Source organism: Staurois parvus, unplaced genomic scaffold (assembly GCF_062004578.1).
Source record: "Staurois parvus isolate SC_StPar_1 unplaced genomic scaffold, SC_StPar_1.0 ptg000011l, whole genome shotgun sequence".
NCBI classification, from domain to species: Eukaryota; Metazoa; Chordata; class Amphibia; order Anura; family Ranidae; genus Staurois; species Staurois parvus.
Genome location: NW_028317807.1, coordinates 21,398,919 through 21,409,135, shown reverse-complemented (window position 1 = coordinate 21,409,135; position 10,217 = coordinate 21,398,919).

Here is a 10,217-nt window from a genome sequence, read left to right as displayed (position 1 = left end):
ATGGAGAATTCTAAAATGGCCGCCATTTATAGCTCGACCATTACACAGTGCTGGCTGGCTGGCTGCTGATTGGCTAATGCGATCACATGTCATGAATGAATGCATTATGGGTCAGCGCGCCTTGTCTGCGCGCCTTCCCAGACATCCCCGCTCCGTCGCCGCACATGTCGCCGCCATTTTAGGAAAAATTTCGATTCGCGCATCCGAAGTCTGCTAATTTTCGGATTCGTCGCGAATCGAAATTTTCCTAATATTCGAAACGAATTCCACTTCGCCGAGTTCGATTCGCTCATCTCTAATTGGGAACACCTATGTGTGAACAAACCCATAGACTGTCAGATGAGATCTATTGGATATAATCTGTAGCTGCCAAGCTCTTGCTGTGAGGCCAAAGTTTTAGCCCAGTACTGCTGGGATCTGTACCAATAGATTTAGAAGATGACATGAGCCGTATAAAGCATTAAATGAAGAGCAGATATCCCTAACAATTGTAGAAAACTGTATAAAAACAAATGAAGTCAGAGTAGTATGTATAAAAAACAATAGAAATCACACTGCAAACAGCCAGCTGAACAGTGTGTGGTAGGACAGACCTGGATGGATGGATCACCTCTTGGCCAAAGAGGTGGAATGGGAATCGAAATGTTGAGAGGAACTTCAGTAAGTTACACAGGTGTAGGAAAAATCCCCAGCACATCCACTGGTCTCTACATTGGAATGGAAAGACACTAAGAAGCCAGCAGACCCCCCCGTCCCCGTCCCCTTGCTCCCACATCAGAAAAGTTAGCCATGGAGGAAGATGGAGAAAACTGGGAGTAAACCAGTGGAGTTTAGATGGTAAGATCGCAGGGGAGTTTTTCATCTTCAGGGGATATGGTGCTTGGTTGTGACAGTTGACTGGCCCAGGGAAACCAGTGGAGCTGCAGGAAAAAACACTAGGGAACTGCTGAGCTGCCCTGTTTTGAAGACTGCTCACACACGTGTGTGTCCCTTCTGCCTGGGGACGGCTCCCCCTGAAAAATGCTGCCCAAGGCAAACGTCTTGTTTGCCTCACAGTAGAAACGTCCTTGGTCTTGCTATAGATAATCCAAACAGATCCCAATGAAATGCAAGTTGACGTTTTTAAACTTTGTCTGTATTAGGAATCAAAAAAATATTATTACAAATTTTATAAATTAGGATCCAGGAAAAAGCTTTTCCGCCTCTAGTATCCTTTCAGTAGGGGTTAAAGTGCAATTACAATAAAATAAAAAAACCCTGAAAGCCAGCAAAACTGCAATTTCATATGTTGTTGCTTCTCCTAACTAATGTGCTTGGTGTTTGTTATTTGTCAGAAATGCTGGCAGTTTATTGCAAATCTTAAGATGGCCATTAATGGATCAAAATGTGGCAGGGACTGAATACTTATAGGGGCTGCTGCAGCTGAAGTCTTTAGCCATTACCACTACCACTAAATGACAGCTTCCGGCCACCCGCTGGTCTATTTCAAACAGTCAACAATCCTGCAGACATCTCAAACGGTGCTGTTGACCAAATATACAATGTCAGCTAGCATCATTGATCAACCTTTCAGCAGCTGGCTGGGGAGCTGTAACGGAAGTACAGCAGGAATTCATTGTATCTACCAGTAGATAAATGTGGCTGAATGATGTACATCAATCTAACATCAACACTGTAAACTATTGAAAGGAATGATAAGGGTCAAGGATTTGCTGGTGTACATTCCCTCCCACTTCAACTCCTGCCAAGTAGTAGCCTCCAATGCCCTATCTCTGTATTAGAAATGATAATTCCACAACTTTCAACTAGACCCTGGGTTCATCGTGGTATTACAATGGTTGATAACATATTCCGTGGCCACGCCATTAAAAGCTTAGAGGAACTAGAGGAAGAATATAGCCTACCACCCACTGAGTATTACACCTGTGTGTGGATTGCTCACTTTGTATCCACAACCCCTCCTCCCACACTCCTGGTCTATCCAAAGGTGTAGCAATTCTATAATTACCCTCTATCTGTTTGTAAAGGGATCTCTCTTTTCTACAACTTATTTTAAAACAAGTTGCTCTTTCTTAAAATGCCACCCATCCTAAAAATGGGAATCTGACCTTCACCATTTCTTAATGGTTCATGGCTTTAAAATTAATTTACCATGCAACCCACAGTGTAAACCACTGATAAGTAGCACAAAAATGATTGCTACATTGATATTAAACTTCATAGCATTTAGCCTGATTTGCTTCCTATTATTCCCATATTTGCTGGCAGGGATGTGGTCAAACAAGCAAATTAATGCACATACCCTGTCTTGTAAAAACTTGGCTAGCTTCTGGCAACAAAAAAAAAATCCAAATTATTACATCTGAAATCACTGGTGTGCTAGTTTTCCCAAAACCATCCCTAGCTATCCTCAACCTAGATATGGATGACTTCCCAACTGGCTACTGCACAGTAGTTACTCACCTTTTATTAGCAGCTAGAATTACTATAACTAGACACTGGAGACAACTAGCACCCAATCCATAAGAAAATATTGCCATGGTAAAAACACACTTACATGCATGAAAAAATGCTGACTTTAAAGAAAGATAATTACTCTACATTTTAAAATGCATGGAAATCCTGGTCTGTTTGGACTACTGAATGATTTCATTGTCTAATGTCTCTAGTTACTGACATTCACTAGATCTTTGCAGATTCCATTTGCTCTGCCTTACTTAATTCCTTTGTTTCTTTACCCTTCTACTTTACCTGAAATTTGTTGCTGTTATATTGTAAGACTGTGCTACAACAGATAGCTGCTTCTTGTATTCTCTCTGACGAAATCCAATTAAAAATTAAAAAAAAAAAAAAAATTGCTGGTGAAAGCAGCATCATTAGTAGCAATCAACATGGTTTTATGAAGAACCGCTATTGACAGACCAACCTTTGAACATTCTATGAGGAGGTAAACTCTCATTTGGATAGACAAAGGCTTATGGATGTATCTGATGGATCTGCTGATTGCTGGTGCAATGCTTTCCAGACTCCCAAAATAAAAATGAGTAAATGCACATGACTAGTGCACAAGAGATAGGCTAATCAAGACCCACTACACCACCATTTCACTCTTCACATACCACCCCTTATAAACTATCATTAAAGAACACATAACACCGATTGGAGTAAAAAAGCCAACACGGCCTTTTATTAACACTTCAACTTCAAATACACAAAAACATTCCTTAAAACAGGAACACATAGATAGAGTTGTTGGTCTTTGAAGGCACCAAAACCGAACCGAGATCCACCTGCGGAAACCATATTACACTAGGCCTCCAGCACCGGCTCGGAGACAACCATACCATCCGCAGTACAGAACCACCACCTTCCAGTTAAACCTTGGTTAACTGGAATGCCCCCGGGCACACCATAACACCGATGGGTCCCAAACCATTATGTTAGGAAGATGGTCATAGTGCACAGCGGCGCAGGCTCAGATGTGCGAGGGCCCTTTCTGCTGCTCATAGTCATGTACATTTGCATTCACGCATGCGCACACACACGACAGCCCGTTGCTAATGTTGGCGCCAATCAGACTATTTAAACCCAGCAGCACTATTAGCCTGTGCTGTCTGATCTGCAGCTCCCTCTCCTATATTCCTGTGCCTGATCCTGTTCCTGTGACTGATTACCTGTGATTGACCCCAGCTTGCTTCTTGGATTCTGCCTCTGCCTTCTGATTCTGCCTGATCTGCTCCCACCAACACTGACCCTGGCTTGTGACCTGACTATTCTCCTGTTTACCGTTCATGTCTGCTCTGCTCATCTGTTACCGACCCGGCTTGTCTGACCCTGCATACAGTCTGCTACCAGCCTGCTTCACTGCCTGCCTGCCTACTCTGCTGCCAGCCTGCTCTGTTGCCAGCCGGTCCATCCATCCCATCTCCCAGCAAAGTGCCAGCAATCCCTGCACAGACTACAGGACCGAAGAGGCACTCATACCCCGCCATGCTCTTGTGGTTGCTGTTCCACCTTCAGTGGCCCTTGAACTGGAGCTGTACGAGAAGCCTTCCTCCTGCCATCAGGCTCACAAGTAAGGTACGAATCAGGTAATATCCATCACCCTTACAACCCCATCTCATACTATCTTTAACCCTTTCTTGTCTTTCTTTAACAACTCTTGGCCTCGTCATGTCTATCCTGTGCTATTTTCTTTTCCTTCTTTTCGCTACGGGCGTCTCTTTGTATTACCTGCAAAAATGTGCATTTATTATTTTCTGTTAAAAGGTGAACTTATTCTTTAAGTATGTATTACTTGAGAACTTCAACAGGAGTGGAATTTAGGGAAAATGGATACTCCAAAATGATCAATAGCAATGATAAGAGGACAAAGGCCAGTGTATCTAGGATCCCACTGCAGAAATCCATAAAACCACTTCTAGCACTTAGTTCCCCTATGGCACTTGTACAGCTATCAGTCCCCAACAAGGTCTTTACTCACAGTGTCCCAGGAGCTGTCTGTCACCCAGCATCTGCATCCTTAGTGAGGGAGATAACAAGTGCCTTCTGCAGATGCAACAAGTGTAATCATCAGGCAATCTTCCCCAGATCTTCATCACAGCAGCTGCTTAGGTCTACACTTAAGCTTCTTGCCTTTAGTGGAGCTGCCTACAGGTGCAGCAGCCCCAAGTAAATGCTCCCTTGAGGGAAAAACACTCTGTTAAGACCTACTTCACATGTATCACATCCCAAGCTACCTTCAGGATAGATGGTCCCCCATATTCTATAGGGGGCTATCAGATTCTGACATGTCCTCCCTCACAGACCCTCACATCCATGATGCTAGGTATGTAGGGATGAGGCCCTTGTCCCCATCAACATTAGTGTTTAGTCAGCAGGATCCCAAGCAAAAATACACTAGGACAGCCTTTTGGATTGTGAAGGGGACCCCATGTTTTTTAAAGCTATCCTAGAGTCTCACTGGCAAGGCATCAATATAGGGACAATGACCTCATCCCAACATCCCTGACCAAATGGATGTGGTTGACGTTGGGGAGGTTTAAGGCCTCCCCAAAGCATATTATTTAAATGAATTGGATTTTTAATGTTGCCCTGTAAGCCTTATTAAAAGATCCACTCCCCATCATCAAACGATTACATACAGTATATAGTTGCATAGTTGATCAGGTTGAAAAAGGCACAGGTTGATTCAGTTTAGTGTGCGTGTGTGTGTGTTTGTTTAAGTCTTTATGAATTCCCATAACCCTGTATATTATGCTCATTTATTCTCATGGCTCTAACAGTAAAGTAAGTAAAGATTTAACCTATGTTTGTCCATTTTTAATTTGTGACCATATGTCTTATTCAGGGACCTTAGAGTAAAAAATGTATTACTGTTAGTACAGTCAACTTTGATATATTTGTACATGGTGATCATATCCCTTCTCCCTAGAGTGAATAAGTGTAATCTTCGTTATAATTCCTCCAGCCACCTTATTCATTTTTTGCTCTTTGTTGAACTCTCTCTAGTTCAAAGACATCCTTAATGTGAATTGGTAAGGAAAACAGAACTGCATATTCGCATATATTTGTATTGTCCCCCCCCCCCCCCTCTACTGTACAGTGCTGAGCAAACCCTTTGGCGCTATATAAACTCGATGTAATGTAATGTAATGTAATATTCGAGATGAGGCACCCCCTGTGCAGCCATTCCCTTCTGTTACACAGCTGCTTTTCCTCCCAAGCTCCCTGAGCTCCTTATGCAGCTAAGAACAGGTATGTGATCACTTATAAAAAAAAGGTATTTATAATGTTTGTACATGTATACGCAAATGTTTTGTTTTTCATTTTTATTTTAAACTGATTGGGTTGTTTTACAAGGTGAAGATTCACATATACTTTAACCACTTGTTGACCATGCTATAGCCGAATGATGGCTACAGGGCGGTCGCCAGGTGTGAGCCGTGGTGACGTCATATCCCACCAGTTGAACGCACGTCGGTGCATCACTTCCGGTTCAGGATTTTATGCTTGAAATTGGTTTGCTTTATGTGAGTGCAAAATCTATTGTTTGTTTTTATTAATAAATTGAATTACACTATATAGCCCCCCTTCCTTTACTTCCTATACATGTGTATCCATATTGAGTGATCGCTGAGTGAGATTATCCTGGTGAATGAAGAACATATTCAGGCTGAGGTGGATTACAAGTACCAACAGAAACGGGACCTTCTTAACAAGTGCATTTGACTCTTACTTAGCATTAAGGGTCCACTGGAGTCAGAGAGTGAGTGGGACCACTGGTGGGGAGTACAGTTCACGGATTGGCACTATAATAAGAAGAATAAGCAAGGGCACTATTAAGAGACTGTATAGTTTGCAAAAATTTGATGGACTATTGATGGTGTCACTATATTGTTTTGTTGAAATTGAGATTGTATTTTGTATATAGAAGATGGCGCTTACCTACCTATGTTTATATAAACGTTCCTCATGCTGTCACGTGTGTCAAGTGTGAAAGGAGACATCCACACTGATAATCAGTACCCTGATTAGCAGTGCAGCCCCAACAGTGCCCAGCAGTGCTGCCAGTCTGTGCTCAGCAGTGCTACCAATCTGTGCCCATGAGTACTGTCAGTCAGTGCCATCTATCAGTGCCCATCAGTGCTGCCTATCAGTGCCCATTAGTGCTGCATATCAGTGCAGCCTCATCAGTGCCTCCTCAATGCCCATACGTGCTGCCTAACAGTGCTACCTATCAGTGCCCATCAGTGCAACCTCATCAACGCACATCAGTGAAGGAGAAAAATTACCTGTTTGAAAAATTTTAAACCAAGAAAAACCTTTTTTTTTTTTTTTCAAAATGGTCGGGTTTTTTTTTGTTTGTTTTTAGCAAAACACAAAACACTCAGTGGTGATTAAATACCTCCCAAAGAAAACTCTATTTGTGTGAAAAAAAATTATAAACATTTCATATAGATACAGTGTCGCATGACCGCGCAATTGTCATTCAAACTGCGACAGCACTGAAAGCTGAAAATTGGCCTGGGTAGGAAGGGGGTAATAGTGCCTAGTAGGCAAGTGGTTACATGAGAGTATTCTGCTAGCTTCTTCATCTGCAGCTTTTCATGGCATGCAGGTCTGTGATCTACAAGGACCCTTACGTTTTTTTATTTTCCGATTCTCTTCCAGAGGAACTCCTAATATTTACTTTTCATGAGTATTTTTTTTAGCACAGTATACAGTTACCCCCGGTTCACATCTGTGTGGGTGGTGCCGCTTTAGATCCGCACACAAATCCATGCAGCCAGGCCACCCACACTGGAAATCGCAACAGTACTGGGAACCGAGGTTCCCGTGCGGGCTATGTTTTCCAAAGAAGTGCAGGGACTTGTTCCCTGCGTGTCCCAGGGTACAAGTACATCCCTATAAGTCCCCTGCCTGCAGGCCCTCATCAGCATGGGGACAAGGTGCTTTGTCAGGAGGTGTCCCCCCTGGCAAGGTACCTCTTATGTTTAAAGGCATGTGGCCTGGTATTGTTTAGGGGGGTGAACATTTTTGGTATGCATTTTTAGGGGAACATCAAACATTTTTTTAGTCTTGAGGAAACCCCTCAAATTCCATACCAGACTCTAACCACATTGTGGGTGGGGCTCCATGAACTCTATGGAATCTACACTATATTGCCAAAAGTATTGGGACGCTTGCCTTTACATACACATGAAACTTAGTGGCATCACAGTCTTGGTCCGTAGGGTTCAATATTGAGTTGGCCCACCCTTTGCAGCTATAATAGCTTCAACATTCCAGGAAAGCTGTCCACAAGGTTTAAGAGTGTGTCTATGGGAATGTTTGACCATTCTCCCAGAAGGGCATTTGTGAGGTCAGGACAAGAAGTCTCCTTTCTAAAGCATACCAAAAGGTGTTCTATCAGGTTGAGGTCAGGACTCTGTGCAGGCCAGTCAAGTTCCTCCACCCCAAACTCCCTCCTCCTTGTCTTTATGGACCTTGCTTTGTGCACTGGTGCACAGTCATGTTGGAAAAGGAAGGGGCCATCCCCAAACTGTTCCAACAAAGTTGGGAACATGAAGTTGTTCAAAATGTCTTGGTATGCTGATGCCTTAAGAGTTTCCTTTACTAGAGCTAAGGGACCAAGCCCAACCCCACACCATAATCCCCCATCCACCAAACGTTACACTTGACACAATGCAGTCAGGCAAGTACCGTTCTCTTGGCAACAGCCAAACCCAGACACATCCAATGGATTGCCAGACATTGCACTTCATGAGATAAGGCTTGGATGCAGCTGCTCGGCTATGGAAACCCATTCCATGAAACTCTCTATGCACTGTTGTTGTGCTAATCTGAAGGCCACATGAAGTTTGGAATTTTGGAGTTTAGCTATTGACTCTGAAGACAGTTGGCGACTTCTGTACACTGTATCCTTCAGCATGTGCTGACCCCACTCTGTCATTTTGCATGGCCGACAAGTTGGTGGCTGAGTTGCTGTTTTTCCAAGTTGCTTTCACTTAGTTATAATACCATTTACAGATGACCTTGCCATATTTAGTAGTAAGGAAATTTTCACAGATGGACTTATTGCACAGGTGGAAACCTATCACCAGGGCTGTGGATAAGGGGGTACCACCTGTCCTTCTGTACATGGCCCAGGCCAGCAAGGGGGCCCAGGAAGCTGGGTTAATCGGATGTGGGAAGGGAGGTTGATCGACATAGTGGTGTGGGGGGATCAGTTACTGGAACTGATCCCCTGAATGGTTCTGTCTGCAGCAGCTGAAAGCTGGCTTCTCCTCTCCCTCCTGCTGGCTTTCAGCGGCTGCAGAGAGAGCTATACAGGGGATCGGTTCCAGTAATTGACCCCCCCATACTACACCCATAACCCTCCCTGTGTACAATATTTTTCCCCTTCTGCCCTGGCCCCCCATGTGCCCCCCACGCCCACAATACGTCTGGATTCCCATCACCAGCTGCCATCACACAATAGGATCCTTCAAGATGGAAAGTGGGGGAAGGTTCTGGTAAATTTGCCATATTTAACAGCCCCTTCCTTTCCTGAATGAACACAATAGGGTTGATTTACTAAATGCAAACAGACTGTGCACTTTGCAAAGCGCAGTTGCACTCTGCAAGAGCAGTTGCTCCAGAGCTTAGTAAATGAGCAGAAGTTCTGCTGACTTCCGTCATTCAATCATATGCAAGCAAAAATTCAATTTGTTTAATTTTCCCTGAACGTGATTGGTTATTCTTTGCAAAGTGAAGCTATACCCCATTTACAAAGCTCTGGAGCAATTGCACTTGCAGAATGCAACTGTACAAAGTGCAAGGTCTATTTGCCTTTAGTAAATCAACCCCAATGAGTGATCAGTACCAATCACTCACTTTGTTCATTCATAACTGAAGCCTAGTAAATTGTGCTTTTGTCTGGGGAGGGGGGCTCTGTCATGTTGGCTGTATGGGGCCCTGTGGTTTCTAACAGCAGCCCTGCCTATCACGGTACCACGTTTGAATTCACTGAGCTCCTCAATGCAACCCATTCTTTCACAAATGTTTGTAGAAGCAGTCTGCATGTCTAGATGCTTGACTTTATACATCTGTGGCCATGGAGGTGATTGGAACACCCGAGTCCAATGATTTAGAGGGCTGTCCCGACACTTTTGGCAATATAGTGTATGTTTCATTATTGCTGTAGTATGTGCTACAGCAAAACTGATACTTACAAAGAAAAATAAATTAAACCACTTAAATTGCCAGAAAATGACATTGATTGCTAGCTTCTGTAAACGTTTTAAAACTTTTTTTCTTTGTAAATGTCAGTACTAAAAAAAAAAAATCACTGCTCCTGACTGCATGGAATTTTTTTTTCATTCATTCATTCATGCATGCATGTTCCCCAGGGAAAACATCACCCACACAAAAATGTACAGATACCAGTACAAGGTTTGGTCATCATAGACTTCAATGGGGTTTAGGCGCTATGTTCAAGGGTTGTGGAGTTTTTCAAATGTTCAGCCAACATCCAGTGAACCAAACTTTGCTGAGTTCTACCTTCATAGATACAGGTAACAATCAATCCAAGTTTACATTCCAAAACATCATGCCTTATTTGGAATTAAATTAAAAACATAAAAGTAAACCCTGAAACTCTGGTGTTTTTAGTACCCAAATAACAACTTTAGATCCAGAGATCGCACTCAGTGCTGCCCCTCCACGTCCTGAGC